This window comes from Neofelis nebulosa, chromosome 8 (genome assembly GCF_028018385.1).
Source record: "Neofelis nebulosa isolate mNeoNeb1 chromosome 8, mNeoNeb1.pri, whole genome shotgun sequence".
NCBI lineage: Eukaryota > Metazoa > Chordata > Mammalia > Carnivora > Felidae > Neofelis > Neofelis nebulosa.
In genome coordinates this window covers 46,934,803-46,947,219 of record NC_080789.1, presented here as the reverse complement: position 1 = coordinate 46,947,219, position 12,417 = coordinate 46,934,803, and the positions used below count along the sequence as shown (strand labels likewise).

The window sequence follows — 12,417 nt, the reverse complement described above, 5'->3', positions numbered from 1 at the left end:
TATTTTATTATTATTTTTAAATGTTTAGTTTTGAGAGAGAAGCAAGGGTGCGAGCAGGGGAGGGGCAGAGAGAGAGGGGGACATGGATCCGAAGTGGGCTCCATGCTGGCAGCAGAGAGCCCAATGTGGGGCTCAAACTCACGAACCATGAGATCATGACCTGAGTCAAAGACAGAGGCTTAACTGACTAAGTCTCCCAGATGCCCCAATATTATTTTATTTTTATTTTCATATTTTACATTCCCACCTTTCTCAGAATTTTATACCTGCTTCCTTCTACATGAATGTCCTACTTCTTACACTTCAAACTCAATATCACCAACTGAACTTACTTACCTTTTTTCCTCTCCCCCTCTGTGACCAAATTTACACCTATTTCTGTATCCCATATAATGGGATGAAGTCTCATATTTGGGAGTCAATTGACTTGATTTTTTTCCCTCATGCTTCATTCCACCATCCGATTAATTATCAAGTTCTATTTATTCTACCTTTTAAATATCTGTTGAAGGTTGAATCCATTTTCATCTAACATTTCTACCATCTTGGGTCAGACGACTACCACGGCCATCTGGACTGTTTGAATAGAATCTTCATGGGTTGCCAATCTTCTTTGGCTTCTAATTCATTCCCTATATGGACATCATAGTGATCTGTGCAGAATGCTAGCCCAATGGAATCACTACTTAAAATACTTTAAGGAAATCTAACTTTATTTCTTCCTTCTTTTAAAAATTTTTTTGGATGTTCATTTATTTTTGAGAGAGAGAGAGAGAGAGAGAGACAGAGAGAGACAGAGAGAGACAGAGCACAAGCAGGGAAGGGACAGGGAGAGAGAGAGAGGGAGACACAGAACGTGAAGCAGTCTCCAGGCACTGAGCTGTCGGCACAGCTGACAGTGAGATCATGACCTGAGCGGAAGTCAGATGCTTAACCAACTAAGTCACACAGGTGCCCCAGGAAATCTCATTTTCTTTCTTTTTTTTTTTTAATTTTTTTTTTTTAATGTTTATTTATTTTTGAGACAGAGAGAGACAGAGCATGAACGGGGGAGGGTCACAGAGAGAAGGAGACACAGAATCTGAAACAGGCTCCAGGCTCTGAGCTGTCAGCACAGAGCCTGACGTGGGGCTCAAACCCATGAACCGTGAGATCATGACCTGAGCCGAAGTCGGATGCTTAACCGACTGAGCCACCCAGGCGCCCCGGAAATCTCATTTTCTAATGAGAGGTTCTAACTCCTTGGTTCACTGCAATCTCCCTGTCCTTCCAGTGTTACCTCCCAGTCCTTCCCATCATGCTCTTTATCCTCCAGCTGTATGTAAGGTGTATTAAACAGGCCATACCCTTTTGCATTGTGTCAGTGTATATCTGAATCACTGGCTGGGCTTCCTTCATTCTCCCTGGAGACTCACCTCAAAGACCATTCTGTCAGCCTTCCACAACCTTGCCTTCCTCCTCCTTTTGTTTGCATCTTTCAGTTCTCCAAGAGTATTCCATGTTGGACTTTAGTTATATTTTGTTTAAGTTTTTATAATAAAAACTTCATACTTATTATTAAAAAAATCAAGGTACAGAAAGATACATAGTAAAAAGTGAAAACATGTTTGTCCTTTCAATATCCAGAAATAACACTGCTTCCTGTGTATCATTCAAATATTTTCTATACATATATTATATAAAAATAACATGTATATATTATACATCATGTTTATCACTGTTAAGTACAAATAAACAACACATATCATTCCACAATTTGCTTTTTTCACTTATTAATATATCTGGGATATATTTCTATATTTATAATATATACTGTAATCAAATATCATGTTTAGATTCTTATCTAATAATGTCTTACTTTTAATAGGCTAGTTTATCCCATTCACTTTCATTATTTTAACAGACCTAGATGTGTTGTATTATTTTATGTTATCTTTTTAAATCTGTTTTTATTTTTCCTTAATTTTCTATCTTTTGCATTGTGGTCTGGTTTGTTGTTGTTGTTCTGTATTTTTTTCTTCCAGTGTCTATATTTATAGTATTAAATAATATATGTCAATATATTTAAACTTTTATTTCTTGATTTATAGACTTTAGAAAGTATTTATTAACTTCCTGCTATGAAAAACAAAGACAATGTACATCTCTTCCCACCAATTCTCATGATCATCTCCCAGTTTTTATAATTATGTTATTATTTTTATATTGTTATGTTTTATATATTTACATTATATTCTGTGTAATAGAGACTACTCATCCAGCCTATTGCCTCCTCCTGGAAACTCAGCCCATTTACAACTAGGTGAAGCCATGTGATAGTTCTCACCAATTATTATAACTGAAAGTGAGGTGATATTTTCAGTCTGAGGCAGTTAAGAATGAGGCTGCCTTCTCTATCTTTCTCTCTTCTCTCTGTCTACAAGCTGGATGGTTCCAGGGTGACTCTCAGACTGTGAAAATGGTGGAGCCACACAAAGGCAGATACCTGGCACCCCAAAACACTGTATGACACAGAGGCCCTGCCCAACACCCCTGATTAAACAACGACATGAATTAAGCATAAACTTTTATTGTATTAAGTCACTCGGATACTGGGTTGTGTTAGCATTATTTACACTGATGAATATGTTTTGTAATTATAATTTTTAAAGTTCTATAGTGTTAGTTAAATATTCAAATGGATTCAGTGGTCATGATCAGCCTTTTTAAATAGGAGTGCCACTATTCCTGAATTCTTTAGTTTGCTATATCTCTTATTTAGCCGGATTTCATTATCAAATAGCTTCTTTCAAGCAGGGTTCATGAGTGCTATATTTCCTGAGGCATCATATGTTTGAGAGTGTATGTGGTGTTTGTAACAGTGACAAGTTGGCTGGATATTAAATTCTTGATTCAAGCTTTATTTTTATTTTTTGCCTTTGAACTCTGCTATTATTCCAACACCTTCTGGTATTGAAAGTTGCCATGAAAAATACCTTGGCTTGAGGCTAGCCTGTCTTGTAGATAACCTGCTCTACTGTTTCCATCTGAAATCTGACAGGGGTCGTCATCTTTCAATTTAAAAATTTTCATCAGGGTATTTCCTTGGGTTGATAGTTCCTGCAGCCAGCCATGCCCTTGAAGTCTACAGATTCCAGATTCTTTATTTCAGAAATATTTTCTCCTATTATACATTTGAATGATTTTTCTTTGACATAATTTTTTAGTTCATCCTCAAGGACACAAATTGTGCAATTATATAAATTTTTTTGTCTTTCTAACTACTTTATTTTGTGTACTTATTTTCTCTTACCACTTGTATGTCTTTATTCAATTGAAATTTTCTCAGGCATATGCTTTCAGCAGAATCTGTTCTATCCTTTTTGTTTCTAATGTGGTTTTGATTTCTGTAATATGTGTTTTATTGTTATCTTCTTGTATCTTCTGAGTTCTGCTGGCTTGCTCTTTGCGATGCCCTAGACAAGATATGTTCTCTCTTCACAGTTTTAGACAAGAAGTGACAGAAAACTTTTGTTAATAGTTTCTCTGCCTTTTGTATCTATTTTTAAGTCTATTTTTTTCCTGAGTTCAGCTTCTGTTTCTCTCTTAAAATGCTCCTGGCTTCCTATCACTTTTAGGGTTAAATTCAATTAGGACCTCCAAGGCCTTACTGACTCCTGTTCCTTCTGAGCCTCATATCCCTCCCTCAAGCCGTTTCTCAGACAAGCCTCCCTCATTTTTACCTCATGGCATTGGTATCTTCTTGCCCCCTGAAGAGTTGTTCGGTATCACTGTATGGTGGCCCTCTCCAGTCAGGCAGCTTTCAGTTTAAATGCCACTTTCCTCAGAGAGACCTTCCCTGGCCACCACCTATCACATCACTGTGTTGTCTTCTCCTCACGGTGTTTATCACTATCTGACAGTTTCTTGTTTCTTTTATTTCTTCCCTTACTAAAATGTGAGCCCCACTGGTGTGGGACCTTGTCAGTCTGGCTCTGTGCTATATCCCTAGGACCTGGAACAGTACCTGGCACATAGTCAGTATTAAAAAAAAATCTTTGTGGAATGAAAGAATACATGAATCATCATAATCAACATGGTGTTGTTACTAATTGGAAGAATCTGGATTCCATGGTAGGCGTAGAAAGTTTACAAAACCGGGGCACTACTTTTGAGGGGTTATATCTGGTTAAGTAGTTCACCTGAAATGCCTAATCATTCAAAAACACACAGAATTGATTTAACACAACTTATATTTGATTTGTAATTAATATGTCTCTGTTTGACTTTTCCACCATTCAGAAAAAATAAGTTCATTTCATCTTATCAACTTTCTTTATTTTTTTAAGAATTTTTTAAAAAAATGTTTATTTTTGAGAGAGAGAGAGAGAGGGAGGGAGTGAGCAGGGGAGGGGCAGAGAGAGAGAGGAGGACAGAGGATCTGAAGGGGGCTCCGCATTGTCAGCAGAGAACATGATGCAGGGCTCAAACTTACCCATTGTGAGATCACCTACTGAGCTGACATTGGACACTTAATCGACTGAGGCACCCAGACACCCCTCATCTTAAAACTTTCTAAAGCTTGCTTCTCATAGGCAAAATCAATGTAATTTTTTCTGAGTTGTGTGCCATATTGGTTGTAAATGGAATTCAAAAATCAGTGTTAGTATCTATCTCTTGTGGCTAATTTGACAGTTTTAAAGTTCATCTTTCTAATGATAAGAATTAAATATAGTCATGATAGAAGCTTTAGACAACACAAGAATTAGTAAAAGAAGTAAATATTATTCTTAACACTTTATCCCATTACCCTTAAATAAAAATTGTGGTGTTTTTAGTGTTAGCTTTTTTCTGATACATAGGCAGGCAATACAATATAATGTAATATACATGTGTATATATTAGAAATACCCAGATGTATCATACAAATATTTATCCATTTTAATGTGATGCTGTAACTATCATCTTTCTATAGCTTTCTTCCTTCCATGATGTTAGGAGGAAACACTTATTCCCCAACGCTGATGTTTTATTCTGTGTGGTTGCAGTCCAAATACAGTAATATTCCTTGATTCTTCCCCTCCTTGGTCTCCCCAGCAGAGGGGAAATGACTTGCATAATTGGTACATTTGGAATGAGATACTGGGGCATGTGGGCTCTGTGCTTTCCTTTTGCGGTCTGCTTGTCTGTAAAGAGCATATCATCTGGTCTTCTCTTAGTAAGTGGTAAAGTAAGTTGTAAAAGCTCTGTCCCTTTAGGGGAAACCACAGTTGGCCGATATTGCTGTGACTAGTTAGTAAATTTGCCCACGATGGAGAGGCAGTCATAGAAGTATATTGTTATCATGCTCCTAAGTCATATCTCCAGCAGATCTATCAAGAATAAAGCTACATTTTTATCTCCACAGGCTGCTTCCTCTATCTTAGGCGGGGAGGAGAAGGATGCTATTTCTAGGCCTCCTCTAACACCAACACTAGCACTACAAGGTCAGACATTACCCACCCTTAGTATCTAGAAAAAGGCAAAAAGACTCTAAAAGTTTTCTTATTGGTTGGTGTTGATTTCAGCATGGATATCTCCAGAGAGAGAAAGATCAGAGGAAAATCAAGAATATGGTATTATGGAAGTCAGGAGAAGAGTTCCTAAAAGAGGTTTGCCAACACTACCAGATGCGGCTGGAGATTAAGAAAAATGTGGACCAATAAATGGCTGTTGGATTTGTTGATGAAGCATAACTGGTGGATTTCAGGTAGCGGTTCTCAAAATGTGGTCCGGTGCACTGGGAGGCCAAATGAGTCTTCGTTGGAACCCATTTAAAAGTTTAGGGTCACTGTGTAGAAATATGGGTGCATGATGTACAATTCTATAGATTTTTATTTATCTCTAAGGGTCATTTAATGAGCTATTAAGGGTTAGTAAAAGTTGATAACTCATAAGCTAAAATAAGCATGTTATTCGTGTATATTGAGATTTTAGGGGGTAAGGAGTGAGAATACAATGAAGAAACCAGCAGAACACCAGGACCAGTTTATGATGAGAACAAAAGGAGAAAGATGGAATGGTAAATAGAAAAATCTTTTGCTCCATATAGTTAAGACCTTTATGGTCTTATGGACCATATGGACCATATGGACCTTTATGCCATAACAATAACATGCCAGATGACTTAATCTTGCTTCTTAAGATCCTATACTGTGATGAGCTACCCCTTTTACACATGAAATGAGGATACTAGAGTTTAGGTCAGAGTAATGTTCTGAGACATTTGGAAAACAATTGTGATGTCAGTTTCGTGAGTTTCTCACATCCTTGCTCTATTGTAGTTACAGGCAGCTAAAATCAATTGATTAGCTAATCGGTTAAAAGATTCATGAAGGAGCTGAATGAGTACTGGTAGTGACTGCGAAAAGGTCTCTATGTTTCTTGTTTAGAAAGGTAAGACCTTGTGGGAAAGGGAAATACTTAGGAAGTTCTTGAATTATGAGCTCACACATTTAAAAGTTTTGGCCTACTCTGTTTTCTAATTACTAGGAAGACTGAACACAACCTCAAATGATTGTGTTTGTGTGTTTGGAAGTTTCAGGTAGGTGAGTAAATACCAAATAAAAAAAAAACCTTGCCACGCTAAAATATAATAGGTCAGAGCATAGTTAGGGAATAGACAGACTTGGATTTAATCCTGGGCCTTGGTCAAATTATTACTTCTCTCTGAGTTTCAGTTTCATCATCTGCCAAATGGGGACAATAACTGTGCCCCTTCATGGGGCTTTTGAGGATCACACTAGTTATTAGATAAAAACCAGCTAAAACTGATAGATAAAAGGTGCTCCATAAACTTGGCTTAAAGATACGAATTTACTAGGGGCTCCTGGGTGGCTCAGTCAGTTGCTTGTCCGACTCCGGCTTAGGTCATGATCTCCTGGTTTGTGGGTTCCAGCCTTGCGTCAGGCTCTGTGCTGGCAGCTCAGAGCCTGGAGCCTGCTTCAGATTCTGTGTGTGTGTCTCTCTCTCTGTCCCTCCCTCGCTCATGCTCTGTCTCTCAAAAACAAACAAACAAACAAACAAAAAGATATGAATTTACTATATATCAACGTTAAGAACCATTAACTAAATGACCTGCTTCTATGGATATTCAGGGCAAGGGGAAATTGAGTAGCAACTTTGTTGATTAAATGAAGTCTCTTTATTTATTTCCTGGAACAGTAATAACATCAACACATGAAGACGTGGCCTGATTGGATTTCCAGTGTTTGCAGTGTTTGCATTTACTGATTGTTTCAGTTATCATGGAGCTGTAGCCAAAGTCAGTCAGGAAATTTAGGTCAGAGGAAAAAGCAATGGTCAAAGCAGTTTGATTTTTCTAAAGTGACATAATGTTTGGAGAGAATATGTATTGGAGGTTTAAAGTTAAAATGGCACATTTTAAGATGGATTTTTTGATTTCAGAATCTCTGCTTCCACTTCCTCCCTACTTCACCCTTGCAAACCATGGTTATGTGAACAGTCAACCCAAATCCCAAACCATACAGAAGGCTCTTTATAGATATTGCATTAAATTAAATTATATATTTATAGATAGAGAATTTATATTCATCATCCTTTTCTTTTTTCTCTCTACTAAAAATTAAATAATAATATTAAACAATCAAATTAAGTGATTTAGATTAGAAGCCTTTGTCCTACTCATTTAAAAAGCTTTTTATAACCTAGTTTTTTCTTCATTTCATTAATCTCTCTACTCTATTTTAATATTACCTCTTAATTAGTGTTCCCTTTCACATCCCCTAGTAACATTCTTATAAAAAAACCTCTCTTTTGCCTTTGAAGACCTCTAAAATTTAGCAATTAGGTAGAAACTTTTATACACTGTTCTGAAAATTTTAGATTCTATATGATTTAGAGTAAACCCCCATCCTTACAGTAAGATATTCTTAAAATCATGAACTGGGGCAAGTCTTGACTTTCCCATGTTCAAATTCACTGGAGGAGATAAAGCTTCCATATGTTATAAAATAACACTATACTTTTATGATACTGCCATTCTCATACCTTGTGAAATTGTGTCTATTTATAACTTATAAAAATATTTTTATAAAAGTTACAAACATCTGTGGATGAAATAGAAGGAAATAGAGGTTTAATACAGAGTTCTTTAGAGACAGGAGAAAAATCATGATTTAACCACAAATAGATATTACCCTGGGTACAGTAAACAAACATAATAGCAAGTTACTTGCTTTCAGCAGAGTTTTCAAGTCTCATTATTATATGTCCAAGCCGACAGAAATTTCCCCATTCATTTCCCCGGATTATGGTTTCTATCTTGTACTGAATGTTACTTCTCCATTATTTTTATTCCTATGTTCTCTTTCATCCCCCCCCACCCTGCCCCCACATTACTTCCACCCCAGTCCTCCCCCCACTTCCTTCACCATTTCTCATGCTGGAGGCAGAACACAGCAGCCAAAAGCTGGAGTTGAAAATGGTTGGAATCGGGGCCAGGCAGAAACCCTGTTTGGACAAAAGCCCAATAATCAGGCAAATGTTGCCTGGAAAACCAGGTCAGACAAATTCAGGTTTCTACACCCAGCCCTGTCAAGATGACAAAAATGTAATCATCACAGCCATGACCGCGACACTCATGCAGCTTTTGTGAAAGGACAGAGGAGACATCTGACCACTGTTTCCATTAAGAACTGAGACCAGGGGCGCCTGGGTGGCTCGGTCAGTTAAGCATCCGACTTCGGCTCAGATCATGATCTCACAGTCCGTGGGTTCGAGCCCTGCGTCGGGTTCTGGGCTGACAGCTCAGAGCCTGGAGCCTGTTTCAGATTCTGTGTCTCCCTCTCTCTGTGACCCTCCCCCATTCATGCTCTGTCTCTCTCTGTCTCAAAAATGAATAAACGTTAAAAAAAAAAAATTAAAAAAAAAAAAAAAGAAAGAACTGAGACCAAACTAACTTCTAAGTGGCAGTTAGGGATGCTTGGAAATACATATCCAAGGGCAAAGTAATAATCCTTCAAGTCTCCAAGCTGTTGTTTGCTAGTCAGAAACTGATATTTTCCAAAACCATCACATATATAAATGTTACTTTAAAAAGGAAGAAATTAGCACTCCTCACAGGCCACTGGGTGCTTTATTCCCAATGTGGGTAAAATAGAAAGGTGGGTCTTTTTGATTTATATGTGCTTACATTCAATCAACAGAAATCTATTCTTTTGGGACTGTCAATTTTCCTATGCAAACGCTTGAGCTGTGAACCATCAGGGAGACCACACAGACTGTGAAGAGTCAGTCTGATCGCAAGGGTGGTTTGGAGGCAAACGTCCATGGAAGGATTTTATAAATTTCCTTTTATTTCCATTCCCTCCACGAAGTAGTTTATGTGCTACGTCAATGACTGTAATAGGATTCTGTTTTTTGCTCTTCTGGTGAACTACATAATTCTCCAAGAAACATGCTAAAGTGAAATGAGGTTTATTGGCATGTGTTTTTGAGATGCCAAATAAGAACTCTATGATCTAGTGTCCTTTCAACTTTTATTCTCAGTAATCTTGATATTTCTGTCACAGTGGGAATTAACAAATTTTCTGCATAAGTAAAAATGAATAAAGACAGAACATGGGATAAGATTTAGTCAATGTTCTTATGTGTTTTTTCATCTGCAGAAAGAGACAGCAAAATAATAGTAAGTGTATAATTTTCCACAATGTGTTATTTTAGTTATTAACACCTTGAGAACCATCTCATTTCTAGAAAAGAAAGACTCTAAGTGATGTAGTCTGCGGCATAACTGTAATGCATAGCATGACCCAGCCAATTTCATGTTATCTCTTCCAGTATTTTCTGTAATACTCTTGTCTTTTTTCTTTTAACATGATTGGGGCCACGGTACTTATTAGGATTGTTATATCTGGTCTAATTATTAAATTGTTAAATACAAGTGCATGGATTGATAAGAAAAACAATGGAGGCTATATTTAACTTATTTCTCCTGTTACAGGTAAATTTAGAAATGTCTAATTTCATACAACACAGCCCAGCATCAATTGTCATCTGAGTAATTCACCCTAGCAATTAAAAAAATAAATTTAAGATTATGGAAACTGTCAGGGAAGATGCTTTGGTATATAAAACTAAGAAGTCACATCTTCTTTAAGACTTTAAATTCTGTCAAATGACAGACTGTAAACACATTAGTCTTCCTCACATTAAAAAGTATCTATGCACTAGACATTAAAAGAAAATCACTAACAACTTTTGTTTCTTTTTAGTCTAAAATCTTGCTTCTAAACCCAAAATCCTGTTTTGAAATTAATGTCAAGCAATCATTTGGGATCATTATCTGCTCAAGTTTCACACAGGAGACATACTAAAAAAAAAAAAGAAAGAAGAAAGAAAGAAAATCTGACAACTCTATATTTCATGGCAAATAGAGATTGACTTGAATCAAATGATATATTTGGGCCATCTTGATGACTGTTTTCTGCAATATTGAATCAGACAGGAAGTTACACCAATTTTATTATTAAGATGAGTTGAAACTCCAGATGCAGTATTTTTTGACATGGTTATTCATCATCACAGACCGCAGATAAAATCAGAATTATCCATAACTTTGTACCAACACCAGAACCACTATATTATTTTTAAACACTCAAACTAAATTCTAAACTCAATACACATTTTTTGAAATAAACTTAAGTGAACTAAATATTTTGCGAGGTTTTTCACCTGAGGATAGCACTGTGCAGATTAACTAATGAATTCATACATAATTTTTAATGAGAGCCATAATTCTTATGAGGTCAGACAGTTCTTGGTTTACTGGTGGAAAACAACAAAGCTGAGGTCCCTGGTTGGGAATTAGACCAGGGATGTCTCATGTCACTAACTTTCATTCCTTGGTCCCCCACATCCGATTACAGTGGAAGATCTGACTAGTCTTTTAGTGAAGTCAGCTTGCAAAGGCAGGGCCCCCAAGATGCAGTTATGATAAAAAACATCTAGATTTAGTGACTTAGTCCATTTAACGTTTCCCTTTCTAGATTGTAAATGCAAGCCAGGTCATCTTTTCCGCAATGTCAGTGTAGGAACTACATAAGAAAATATCCGCTCCACTCAGTATCTTTTACGTATTTTTCAGTTCTGTCCAAGTGGATGTATTTGTAACTCCATTCTCTTTAGGATGGATACACATTTTACGAGAAACTTCTTACGATTGCGGTAGGATCTTTATTTAGAGATGCTGAATAATTGCATGGCATTTTATTTCAATTTCCAACTTTGAGGCTAAAGATATTTCCCTAGATATCACAAAGATTCTCTGCTGACTCACTCATATACAGCCACCCAAACAGATACAGACATAAATCTCAGTATTTACCCTCCTAACCTCGCATTGTTAATGTCACGAAAGATTCTCTTACCTGTTTGGAAATTGACTGGATGTTGTGATGAGTTTGATTTCCATTTGTGCTCTTTGTGTTATTTCCTCATCATAGCAAGCTGGACTAATCATAAAGCTTTCTAAGCTTGTGTGCTGAGATGAAGCCTCATTTAGTTACCTGGAGGTAACTGCCTGGTACTATTTCTAGAGACAGTGCTGATCCCAGGCCTGCTGTAGCAGCCCGTGCACTCCCAAGAGATACCCCAGGTGCTTGCTGTTTCGACAGTTTACTAGAATTGAAATTCACGGGGATTTTTTTTAATGGTAATTAACAAAACTATAAGATGAGAAATTTGTGGACTATAGACAAGGTGTATTGCATGAAGGATTTTCTTTTCTTTCTGTCTTTAAAAAATGATATGTTCACAAGGTATTTTCACGAAAAAGTTTTTCTAGAAGTTCCACTATTTCCTCTAAAATATACTTACTCTGTGCTAGGGAATTTACAGATATTTTAACTCTCATCACAACTTAGAAAGCAGGGATTATTATTAATCTTTCTACCAATGGGGAATTTAAAGTGATTTAAGCAAAGCCCACTTAATGAATCTGGTATTCAAATACAGGTTGGTTTGATTCCATAATTGGTGATTTTTTTTTTCCACTTCACCATATGCACATCATTATGATTTAACACAGAGGGATTTCAGATAAATTATTGTTGTAATTATTATTAGTAATGAAATATTTGGTCTGAAAAACAGGAGGAAATAGAGATAATTAAGACATGATCTCTGTCTTTAAGGAACTATCAGTCTGTTAGAATAAGGGCAATTGAGACACTATAGGGATTCCAGGAATTATGGGCTCAAGATATATGGCATAACTAGCAAGGTTGCAAAAAAATCATTTATACATTACTGGTGGCACGGTAAATTGATTTTTTAAAGAAATAGGGCACTGTCAAGAGTCTTAAAAATGTTCATGATCTTTGATCCACTAATCCCTCACATGCATATTTATCTTAAGGAAGTGATTTCAATGAATAA

At 36.6% G+C, this 12,417-nt stretch overlaps 1 protein-coding gene across 2 annotated transcripts in view; it reads right to left on the bottom strand.

Annotated features, from left to right (window-relative positions):
• The window catches only part of PTPRR (protein tyrosine phosphatase receptor type R), a 247,515-nt gene that overhangs the window by 121,035 nt on the left and 114,063 nt on the right, over positions 1-12,417 (bottom strand). Inside the window, exon 1 of one of the 2 annotated variants that reach the window (XM_058742041.1) lies at positions 11,409-11,557. The exons of the other annotated variant lie outside the window; for it this stretch is intronic. The gene's annotated coding sequence lies outside the window, so the exon portion shown is untranslated. Of the gene's footprint in view, positions 1-11,408; positions 11,558-12,417 lie in introns of those variants that run through there. 2 annotated transcript variants of the gene reach the window in all.